The 11,779-nt window shown below is 36.2% G+C and overlaps 1 pseudogene; it reads right to left on the minus strand.

The window, feature by feature from the left end:
* Positions 1-2,756: 2,756 nt before the first annotated feature.
* LOC143653378 (phospholipid phosphatase 3-like) lies at positions 2,757-8,915 on the minus strand (annotated as a pseudogene).
* Positions 8,916-11,779: the final 2,864 nt, after the last annotated feature.

The following is an 11,779-nucleotide window of genomic DNA, read 5'->3' on the forward strand; positions in this document are numbered from 1 at the left end:
ATAACCTGGTCATTCCCTGGAACTTCGGGTATTTGTGTGTCACCTGAGACTCAGAGTTAGAGCTCTGAAGCTATGAAAGTTAGCATTACCCCATACAGTAACTTTTTTTTTTAAAAAGTTGAAAAAGTGATCAGACTTCACTAGAGATATGAATGAAGCTGATCTGGATAGGACTGAGATAAGTCAGAATACAGGGTAAAGGATGATATTGACTGTACATTAAAATTTCAACTACTGTGTGAGACCAAAGAAGAGATGACAGTTGGTGCAAAATTTATATTTTGGGTAGCACACTATCAAATTTAACTTACATGGTCAGTTTATTCACAAACCATAATTACATGGAATCTTGAGTAGGGAGTGAGATCTTGTTGGTTTGTACAGGTTAGTGTGATGCCCAAATACATCCCAGAGTAATTTGGGCAGAATAAAAAAGTATTTACAAAGTCCCTTTGAGGGACTGTTGAGAAAGGAGGAAACAGCAAACTTTCCTACCTGGGGATTCCTGATATTCTTACAAGCATTGGTAACAACCCATTTCATAAGCTAAGCCCTGATGGTGGGGCTCACACTATGAAATATATTCCTGCAAAGGAAAATTAAGCCTACTTATAATTATCCTAAGAATCACCCCCAGAAAACCTCTTTTGTTGCTCAGATATGGCCTCTCTCTATAAGCCAGCTCAGCAGGTGAAGTCACTGCCCTCACTCTTACATGATTCCCAGGGATGTAAATCTCCATGGTAACATGGGACCTGACTCCTGGGGATGAGCCAGGACCAGGCACCATGGGAATGAGAAAGTCTTCTTGACCAAAAGGGGAAAGAGAAAAATGAGACAAAATAAAGTTTCAGTGGCTGAGAGACCTCAAATAGAGTTCAAAGTTGATTCTTATGCATTATATGGATATTGCTTTTTGGTTTTTAGTGTTTTAGAATAGCCAGAAAGAAATACTTGAAGTTGTGTCACTATATTCCAGTAGCCTCAATTCTTATTTTTTTAAGTTGTGTTATGAGCTTTTATTTTAAAAGCATGATTAATACAAGGATAGTTTTGCAGATACAAATTTTCACTTTTATTCTGCAAAAGTCTTTGAATATTATTCTCTTTATAAAATAGAACCTTATAAATAATGAAAATGTAATGTTTTATAGAGTTTTCTCTAGTTGCAGTCATTTTTCTCATTGTCAAACACCTATCACAGAAATTTTAGGTGATATTAAAAAAAATTAACTCAATGCTTTTTAAAGCAGCTAATGTAAATAACACAGGTCAAGACAGTTTATAATCATAGTGGATATAGCTAAAATTGCTTCAGAAATAATATTGTACATAGGTAACTTTTAATGTTTTGCACATTATCTATATAATATTTATATACATAAATCATAACTTGCTATAGTTAAAATGACAGGATGGATTCTACAATAAGGATGTGCATGTAGTTGATTCATGTGGTTTTATTTAGCCTTTTGAAAGGTTTGCATCCAAGAAAAAGCATTGCTTCCTTCCTTCTTTCCTCAGAGGTTCAGTAGAAGGGGTCCCTGTCCACTACCACCTGCAGTGGGACCTTTCTTAGATTCACGTCTGGATAGAGAATGAGGGGAAACTCTCTTTGGAGATTCAACCCATGTATTCTTCCCAGCAGAACCTACCAAGATCAACCCCAAGACCATAGTGCTTTACCCAGCTTAGCAAGAGCAAAACCCCTGTTGGCTTCTTTATCTTGCTCGGTGGTTCTTGGGCCTGAGACCATCTGCTACTCTAGCTCATGCTGACTTTGAGTAGCCAAAAGTTCAGTTCACTTTTCTTTCTGCCCCGTTCACTCTCCCATCTCGTGTACAGAAGGCTGTTTCATATCAGAGGGCAAGCCATGCCTTTGCTCACCTCCAAACCCTCACAAGAAATACTAGCAGGTACACAGCAAGGATTTGACGGCAGAAGGCAGTAACTGAACCCTGACCATTTCTAAACGTGTACAAGTGACCGGCGACTGGTTGTACACAATATCAGCATCCTGCAATTCATGTTTTAACATCACAAGATGATGCATCAAAAGTAGACAAATGAGAGTCCATACCCTTAGTTCCTTCTGAAATTGTGCTCTTTGCGAAATTTACTCATTCATAGAGTGTCCTAATCACTAAAGTGAGGGACTGAGGTTACTGGCCTATGGGCCAGGGAAATGATAAGGCCTTAGTATAAGATATCTGGATTCAGGATCCGATAAATTGACTGAGAAAGTTTGCTTTTTTCTTCTATGCAAAAAAACAAACCAAAAACAAGACAAGCTTTCTGAACCAAAGTCACAGTAGAGAATGGAGTGGGGCGGACAGAGAAGATGAAGAAATGGAACCTCTCAGCGGCTGTGTTCTTGATTCACTTCTCTTTCTGGAACTGTGTGCTACAATGTGAATTTGTGCTTTTCTCACATGCCTGGGATCCCTTGGGTCACAAAGATGACCAACAGACTCTACTCGAATTGTTGTGCTTGTTCCAGAACGAGCCCATGTTCAGTAGAACATGAACACGTAAACCAATTGTGCATCCAGGACTCCAACACTTGGTGTTCGTTTGCTGTGGTTTCTACCCATTTCAGAAGGCCACAAGGTAAGACTCTTTTTCTTTCTTTCTTTTTGAAAACCAGTCTGGCAAAAAGGTTTTCCCTACATTCTATGGTCTGATGAAATCGGAGAGCAGCAAGAAATTGCTGTCAACAGTCATCTTGCAAAAACAGCTTAAGAGGTCAGTAGCATCTACACCATGTGATGGTGATTGTTCCTGCCAATAATGTCCATAAGTGAGAGGATTTCCTTCCTTATCACAGGGGAAGACTGGGGGAATGCTGTCTTGGCCCTAAAGAGGTCAGACATGAAGAAAACTATGCAGCAGGCCTCCAGGGTGCCCTGAGCAAACCCTGTCAGGACATCACCAGGATGTTGCTTGTGGTCAGATATGCATGACAGTCCCATGAACAAGACCATTCTGGTCAGTGTGAAACTGCAGGTGGGCTTGGAGCAGGCAGGCACCTTGCCAAGTGAAGTGGGCCTACAGGGAGAGCATCAAATACGGCATGGTGAACATGGAGAAGGAGGCATGGCCAGAGAAGAAGGACTTCCTGGCTTCCTGGACTTTGCTGTCATCTCCTCTGCATTTGTGGTTCTGAGTGTAGCCCTCAGAGCAGTTGATCTGGCTGAAATCATGGTTGCATACACTCAAAAAGTGAGGACACAGGCATCCTACAGACATTTTGGCAATGTCTGTGAAGGACTGGCTGATGGCAAGCCAAAGAGGAAGCAACCAATTTGCTCATAGAGGGCTGCCACAAAAGGATTCTGAATAGTTGAGTGGGACTTCTCCTTCAAGTCATAGATCTGGTAGAATTCTGTGATGATTGCAAGGGTGGCAATGATGATCGCCACAGTGGAGAGCACAGCGTCATTTATTGTCTCACCAGGTACTTGATGCTCTCATCATTGCAGTAAAATCCTCAGTACGAAAGTACTTGTCTTGATGATGAAGAAGGGCAGGCCTGAGTTCTGAACCCATGAACATAACCAAGGCAAGGCATCATCAAGCAAAGCTTTCTCCCTGAAGCCTGGCTGCCAGTGATCCTGGATTCCTCTGTCACCTGAAGCCTGGCTGCCAGTGATCCTGGATTCCTCTGTCACATGGCAAGGCACATGGATGCTACCCTGGCCTCTCCCTTCTCTTCTGGGTTTTGTTGCTTCAGCTTCTTGCTTCTGCGGCTTTCTCTTTCTTTGTCTGAATTTCATTCTCCAGCCTTGATTCTTGAAGATGATCATAAAACTCTATAGCTTTCACAGTGTGATCACAAGATTGCGAAAACCTGTGGCTGGCATTCCCTTTATCCAGGGTGTGGATAGATGCATAAAAAAATAAGGACAAAATAAATAAATAAATAGATAAATAATGGGGGTGGGTAAAGGGTACAAAAATTGGATAGATTGCAAAACTAATGGTCAGTGAGAGGGAAGGGTAAGGGGTATGGAAGGTATGAAGTTTTTCTTTTTCCTTTTTATTTTTTTTTCTGAGGTAATGAAAATGTTCTACAAATGATCATGGTGATGTATTGTGAGCCATTGATTTTATTCTTTGGATAGACTGAATGGTGTGTGAAGATATCTCAATATAAATATTTTTTAAGGAGATATACAGGGGAAGAAGACATTTGGAGTTGAGTCATTGGATTGTAGTGTCCATGGATTTCTGCTAATGAGATTGTGAAATTGAGTTGAATTTTTCCTTATTTTATGAAGGTAGTCTTTCTTGAGTCAAAGAAATGGCTTAGGGAAGTAGAGTTCAGGGAAGGAGCAATGGAAAGATGTGTGTGAGTGAGAAAGACACTACTAATGATGTTATTTCAACTCCTGAATTTAGCCACATGGAACTTTGAGTATCACCACTCTTGAACTTACCAGTTATATTTATCAATAAAAGTATTACATTAAATGCTGTAAAGAAAAGTTCAGCTTTTATGAGAGCATTTTAATTTAAAAGGGATACAAAGCATTGACATAGAAGATTATAAGAGGGTTTGTTTAACTGATGTTTATTTTTTATTTGTTCCTGGTAGAAATAATGAAATTATGGCCTGGGTGGGGGATGTGAAGTGAATGATTTGTATTAATTGTTCATAATATTAAAGACAGAAGACAAAAACATTGAGGGAGCATTTTAGAGCCTGAAGATAATAGTCATATTCCAGAAAATGCTGTAACATACAATTTTTCATGCATTTGTCCTGTATAGACAGAAAGATAGATTTTATAATTGAGTCAGGGCGAAAATTAGAAATCAGGTTAAAACTGAAATGATAAACTGAACCAAAGTTAGAATAACAAGAATGTAGTTGAATAACGAAATCCAAAAAATGAGAGATTCAGAGGGTATTTTTTATTTTTGACATTGTTCTTTCTCTTCTCTCCTTTCTCCCTCCTTTTCACTTCCTTTTTCTGTCCTTTCCTTCTTCCCTTTCTTATTTACCAATGGCAAAAAAGATTTGTGGAAAATGTGCTCAGTCTGAACATTTAAGAAAAAATTACGTAAGCCTGTGGTTAGCAGGTCAGATGTGGAGACAAATTATTCATGCTTAATTTATCAAATGCAATATTTATTCTTTTCTTTCATTTTCTTTGAATATACCATTTTTCAATAGTGCAATTAATTGTGTTATCAGAATGAAATAGTTTATGAAATGCAAAGTTGACTTGTACCACTCTATATTTTGTATATTTTTAATTAGGAAATACTACTGTCACAGACAATGTCAAATTAAAATTAAATTGGAAGTGTTGCCTAAGCTCAAAATACCATGAACAATTTTGCCACCTGATACCCAGCTGTAAGTATTTTAAAAGTAGGTGGTTGTGAGTGGTCAGATTACAATAGCCATTAAAACTTTACTGTAAACATCTCCATTTCCAAAAAGGTGAGAAATATCTTAGGAACAATGTGAGTGAAGTTATCAACTTCCACAACCAACCAACTAAAAAATGAAGTTATTACTCCCTGATTGATTTCTCAAATGGTATATAAAGAATTATCTTCTCATTTCTGAGAGTCTATATGTATGACAAAAGATACAAGACTCCTGTGCTTATGGTCTAGGGGACTGAATGAGGCACAGGTTCTGAATTTCATGTACACCTCTTATTAAATATTTTTTCATCATTGAAACTATATTTTTACCCCCTTGCATCTTAAAATTGAGAGCTATCAACATGTTGTCAAATTAAGTTATTTGTAGAGTTGAACAGACAACACTGATTAGATGTTTCACCCATTTTGTGGCATTTGATGGCATCTGTAGGCAAGGGAATAAAATGACATATACAATGTTAGAGAAAAACTCTTCTCTTTTAGCTAGTTTTAACATTGCCTAATATCTTCTCAATAGCCAGGGGATAATCCACTCCACTGGAGCTCTTACCAGGTTTTCTACTGCAAAAAAACTATCATGATCACAAGAAAAGAAATAGAATGGGATAATAAGCTCCTTTTTGGGTGGAAGAAAATTCTAGTGACGTTCAGCATGGGATTCATGTATACTGTGCTGCTTTTGTCTTGACTTCTGGTACTTAATGAAAGTCTTCTCTTGAGCCTGAGATATCTCATGAAAACTATCAGTCCACAAAATATGTTTGGAAAATAAGAAAAATCATCACGAATTATTTGTGTCAATTGCCATTGTTTATTTAATACATTGTCCTCTTTATGGAATTAAAAGAATTGTTATGTTCTATTTTTACCTTGCTAATTCTAATTCTAATAAGGGTGTATTCCATATGGAGTTCCTCAGGAACTGCCCATAGTAATTGGAGGCTTTAGAGGGAAGCATCACAGCTGGAAATTTCTGAACCTCATTTGAATATATAGTTCTACGAGGTTAGAGATGTTCTGGATATATCTTTGTTTGATAGCTATTTATCATGCAAAAGCTATTGAAAAATGAAAGATGGAAACGTTGAAACGTTTAGCAAAGACAGAATACAAATTCTCTTGCAGGTGCCATGGATGTGAAATCCTATTTGCTGATTAGTGAGGTTTCAATAGGAAAGCACATTTGCTTATTTCACATGGCAGCCACAAACTAAATTGGAGAATTCTGCCATAAAAATCCAACATTTATACGAAAATAATTATTCTTCATAATGTACATTTCCATGCAAGTTAAAAAACTAGAAATTGAGTCAAATTTAAATTACATTCTATATTTATCTTCTAAAATAAAATAGGCATAGGTAGTTCTACCAATTAGTGAAGCAATGCAAAATAAGTAGAGAAAATTATACTTTCCTTCCTAGGAATCCAGTGTCAGCCTGGACTACATTATTGCATAGCTTTCTCCAAGTTCAAAATATACATTCACAAACTATATATGGCTTTTCTTTCTTGTTGCATATAAAATGCTATTGTATATTAATATGTATGAGCAATTTTCTTGCTTGCTTGGTAGTAGAATTGCTGACACTCCCAAAGTCAAGAGTTATATGTTTAACTTTTTTTTTTGCTAGCTTTGTGGTAATTTATATTATGATTGTATCAAGATGAACTCAACCTTTTCCTTAATTGTGGATATTGAAGCTGTTTCCTTGTGCTTTTTTGTTTTGTTTCTTTTGTTTTAGTAAAAATAGTTCTGATTTAACATCCTATTATGTAAACTGGAGGCTTTGGGGAGCATATGTCTCCAGAAATAGAACTGTTGCTTCACATTGAAAGTTTTTATAACTATTTCCAAATTTTATTTTCTTATTGAACTGTTTACCTCTTTCATTTCAATTTATAAGATCCATTGTTAGTTGTGATATATGATAAATCATGATTAGTGGTTATAAGGAAAACAAATTGACTCGGGCTGAGTTAAACAGAAAAGCAGTTTGTTTATAACATGGGGCGGTTCATGGAATTATTGAAAAGACTGAAAATCCACATTTAAGTAAGGATCATTGCCCCCACATCACGGTGCAGATTGTTACTGGAAAGTAAAGTGTAGCTGCCAACAGGATAGGAGAACTACCAATTTTCCTTAGTTTCCAAATATTTGGTCACAAAAAATTGATTATTGAGACTCTTGTGAAGTGTTTTATATTTTAGGGTAAAACTGATTTTTGTTCTTCTTTCTCATAATCTCCTTGCTGTTCTCAAAAATGTACACTTTTTAAATGTATTTTCTCCCCAATTTCAATTGAATTGGAATTCCATTGATAACGGATGTATTTGTGGAGAATTAATATCATCTTAATTTTAAGTCTGCCAATCCATTGATTTAGCATATTTCTTCATTAATTGAGGACATTTTTCACATACTTATTGCATATAGAACCTTCTCCATAACTATACTTGTATATTTGGTTTAGTTGTCCCCTGGGTTTTGTTGCTGTTTAGAATGTCAACCTTTTTCATTATGTTTTTGAAAGGTTTTCAGTGATGGAGAGGAATATCTCTGACTTGATTTTATTCTCAATTTTGTATTTTGCAATGTTGTTGAGATTTTCTAACACTTTAACAGGTTTGGGGTCCTTTAAGCATTTTATATAGATTATTATACTGTCTTGAAACAACTGCAATATTATATTCTCTTTTCCAAATGGTAAACTTCTTTTTTCTTTTTTTCTTACTATTTCATTCATATTTTATGTAATCTGCTGAACAGTAGATAATAGGTGTCTTTGTCTTATTCTCTTAAAGAGGCTTTCTAAAAATTCTCCCCACTAAAAAATGATACTTACTATAGATGTTTATCAGCAAGGCTACACATATTACATGGTATGGAAATTCTTTTAGATTCTTATTTTTATAAAAGTTTTATCAAAATAAATATAAAATTTTAGGCAGCATTCTTTCTTAATTTATTACATTGACTACAAAATAAAATGAAGTTTTAGAAAGTTACTTTTCTTAAATGACTTTGCTAATCATATTAAAGCAGGTTAAAATAGGACAACTGTTAAGTCCCTGGTTTCCTATTCAGCTCTGAAAAAGTTAACAAACAACTGCTAGTCTCTTGTTTCTTATCTAGCTCCAAAGGGACTAATGCAAACTGCACACTTCAGCTGCAAACTTTCTGGGGCACAAATTCCCCTAAAGCCAGGAAACCTCCCCAAGCCATTGAAGCTCCCCAAACCATAAAAGCTTATTAAATTCTGGGCCCAAAGCAAACTCTTAGTTAATGACAGAAAGCCTAGGGTCATAAAGATTGTTAACCATTTGCCCAGTGACAAATTTTAGGGATGTGACAACAAACAACCAAATTCTGTTAGCTCTCTATCTCCTCCTAGAACAAAGAAGACACCTAGTATTCAAAGGTTACTATGGAAACCAACCTGCAAAACTTTCCTATAAACCAAGCTGGCCGGCTCCCCAGAGCGTGCCCCTCCCTTGGACATGTCCATGTTAACCTCTTTAAAGTATAGTCTCCTTCACTTAATAAACTTTACTACTTATTCCTACTGACATCTGGTCTCTAAATTCTTTTAGTTTCAAGAATCAGGGCTCAGCTGGCACCAATGCCAGCCAGGAACCGGTTGCAATATTGTTTTATACTTTATTAGTCAAATAATTTAATGTGTTATAATAATAGACTTTGTGATGTTGAACCATTCCTATATTCTTGGGATAAACAAACTTTAGAGGGTACACACATTATTCAAAGAGTAAAGTAATATTTAAAAATACACTACAAATAAGTACAAAGAGTTGACTAGCAATGGTTTTTGTTAAGAGTTTTGACTCTATATTTCTGAGTAAAATTTACCTGAACATTTATTTACTCTTCTATTCTTATGCAGTCTTGTTATTTAAATTATACTAACCTCATGAAATACATGATTAAAATTTCAGATTGTCAGATTTTTGGAGAAATTTTTTTCTCCATGACTTTCAAATTATATCTTTGGATGTACATGAGTCATAGGAAGTTAGAAAGTAACACTGATTAGGGAATCTTTAGTTCTTATTTAATAGTCAGCATGTCATTTTAATCTCTGGCAGAGGGTGAGAATCTCTTCAATGAATGCAACAAAGAAACTATGACAAAGAGATGCACTTTGTGTTCCAAAATATAAATTTTAGGCCACACATCCTAACGTTGTATATTTGAAATATGTGAACCAAGCCAATTGAAATGAATTCATTTCAGTACACTAGAAGCTTTAAAAAAGGCACTTTCTTCACGGTTTTTAGCAGAGTTTGCTCCACTCTAATCAAAGGTTTGAGCTAACCATGTTTCAAAGTTTAAACCATTGCAGAGTCATGCATGGAAACATGTAAGTTTCAGCATGAGATTCTGCAATAGTTTTCCTATTAGCTGATAAAAGAAAAAGACAATGTAACTGGAAGGAATGACCCTTAAATTCAATTATTGTGTGTGAATCAAAGGAGAGTTGATATAAAATATATTGAGCCAGCACACTAATGCAAAATATTAATAGGAAAAACTGTGGGGCAGACAGTGTGTGGGAACTCTATATTCTTCATAATGTTTCTATAAATCTACAAATTCTATTAACAATTTTTTTTTAGTATTGTGCCAGTGGAAAGAAGAATTTGGAGCTACATTTCAAGAAAGAGAACCTGAAAATACAGTGTTCTTGCTTCTAATTATAGAAACTCGTCACTTTTCCAGAGTAACAGCTTGAAACCATTTGGTTCTAATGCTATAGTCCACTGTTTCCTAAGGAGAAATAAGATAATCACAAGAGCATGAGCACTGCTAGGGTCTGAAAAGGCAAATATTGAGGCAAATAAACAAATCTCGTTTAAATTAAGATTTTTAATCATTTATGTACTATTTGAATACCATGAGGCACCATTTTTTCCAATACTATTTATTTAATGTAAGTGTCAAGGAGATATTTTGTCCAAGTTTCAGGGAAGTCCTTAGAATCAGGGTTATTGTACCATGAAAACCAGAAACGAGGAGGCAGGAATTCGAACAGGCCGAGACTAAGGAGCCGTAGTTTTGGGAAGCAGGTTTTATTTTCTATGGCCATAGGGCTCAGCTGAGTAGCCTCTGAAAGTCTGAGCCCCAGCAAAAGGTAAACTTAGCTTTTATAGACTGCATTACATGCTAGAGATAAGGTAAGCATAATATGGCCACCGGCAGTATCAAAGGAAAAACAATCGGTTAGTTTGAGGCTTGAAGGAGGTTACAGAAGCAGATGAGCTGTTAGGGGAGGGTCCCCACCCCAGGTGTCATATCTCACTTGTCTGCAGTTTCATCCAGTCCTGAAGGCTAGGAGAGGGGGTTTCTATCCCAGGAATGTGTCTTGGCTCGCTTGCCTGCAGTTTTACCTGTTCCTGAAGGTCAGGAGAAGGGGTTTGGGGATTTTTCACAGAGAAGGCAGCTGAACCAGAAGAAGAAGGGGGGGGGGGGGGAGGCCTACCTGCTTTAAAGCCTGCTTGCTACATTACATTGATAGGATCATTGTTAGAAAGTTTAAAGAAACAAATAAAAAATGGATAGCTGAAGGTTTTCAACATCAGTGATTTAACTGAACCAAAAAGAGCCTCTCAAAGGTAATGATTTTCAAAGTTTTATAATGGATCCAAACTATAACTGATAATTTTCTGGCCAACTACGATAATCTCAAAGGACCCCAGAGTTTTGAAAATGTCAAAGTAATGAGAATTTAAATGAAAGGGCCCAGTTATTTGCAATTAAATTGTATAACAGTTGTAATTTTAAATCTATGAGCTGCAAAATGCTATCAAGTAACTTTGTCAATTATAGAAGATGAAAGAGGATAAAATAATACATAGGAGCACAAAACTGATTATTTCTTATCTTACTGTCTTTGATAGACACAGACGGCATATGCTTGTTATAATACTTAATGAGTAATGCTGAGCTGTTATAATCCCAACTTCTATCTTTTCAAAAAAGCTGTTTATCTCATTATAAATCTAGACTCCATTTATTCTATTATGGGACTCAGGGTGAGGCAATCAATCTTGTGGGTATTAATTGAAGCTTGTGGTGGGAAATTTAGCCTGAAGATTAAGTAATATTAAAAGGAAAACTATATACAAGGAAAAGCATAATGGAAAAAGAGAAAAGTATGGACTTAACATCCAGAGGGCCCTGGTTTCCTTCTTTCATTCCCTCTTTTGTAGCCATTCATTTTATCTTTAACAAATACTGGGTGAGCATCAACTGTGTGTTAGGTTTTATGTGAGGTTGGGTGTCTGTGAACATTCTCATAACTGCTCAGAGCCTTCATTTCCTCCCTTTTCTTCCTCAGTTGGGTTAATATCA

This window comes from Tamandua tetradactyla, chromosome 13, assembly GCF_023851605.1.
Source record: "Tamandua tetradactyla isolate mTamTet1 chromosome 13, mTamTet1.pri, whole genome shotgun sequence".
Lineage (NCBI taxonomy): Eukaryota > Metazoa > Chordata > Mammalia > Pilosa > Myrmecophagidae > Tamandua > Tamandua tetradactyla.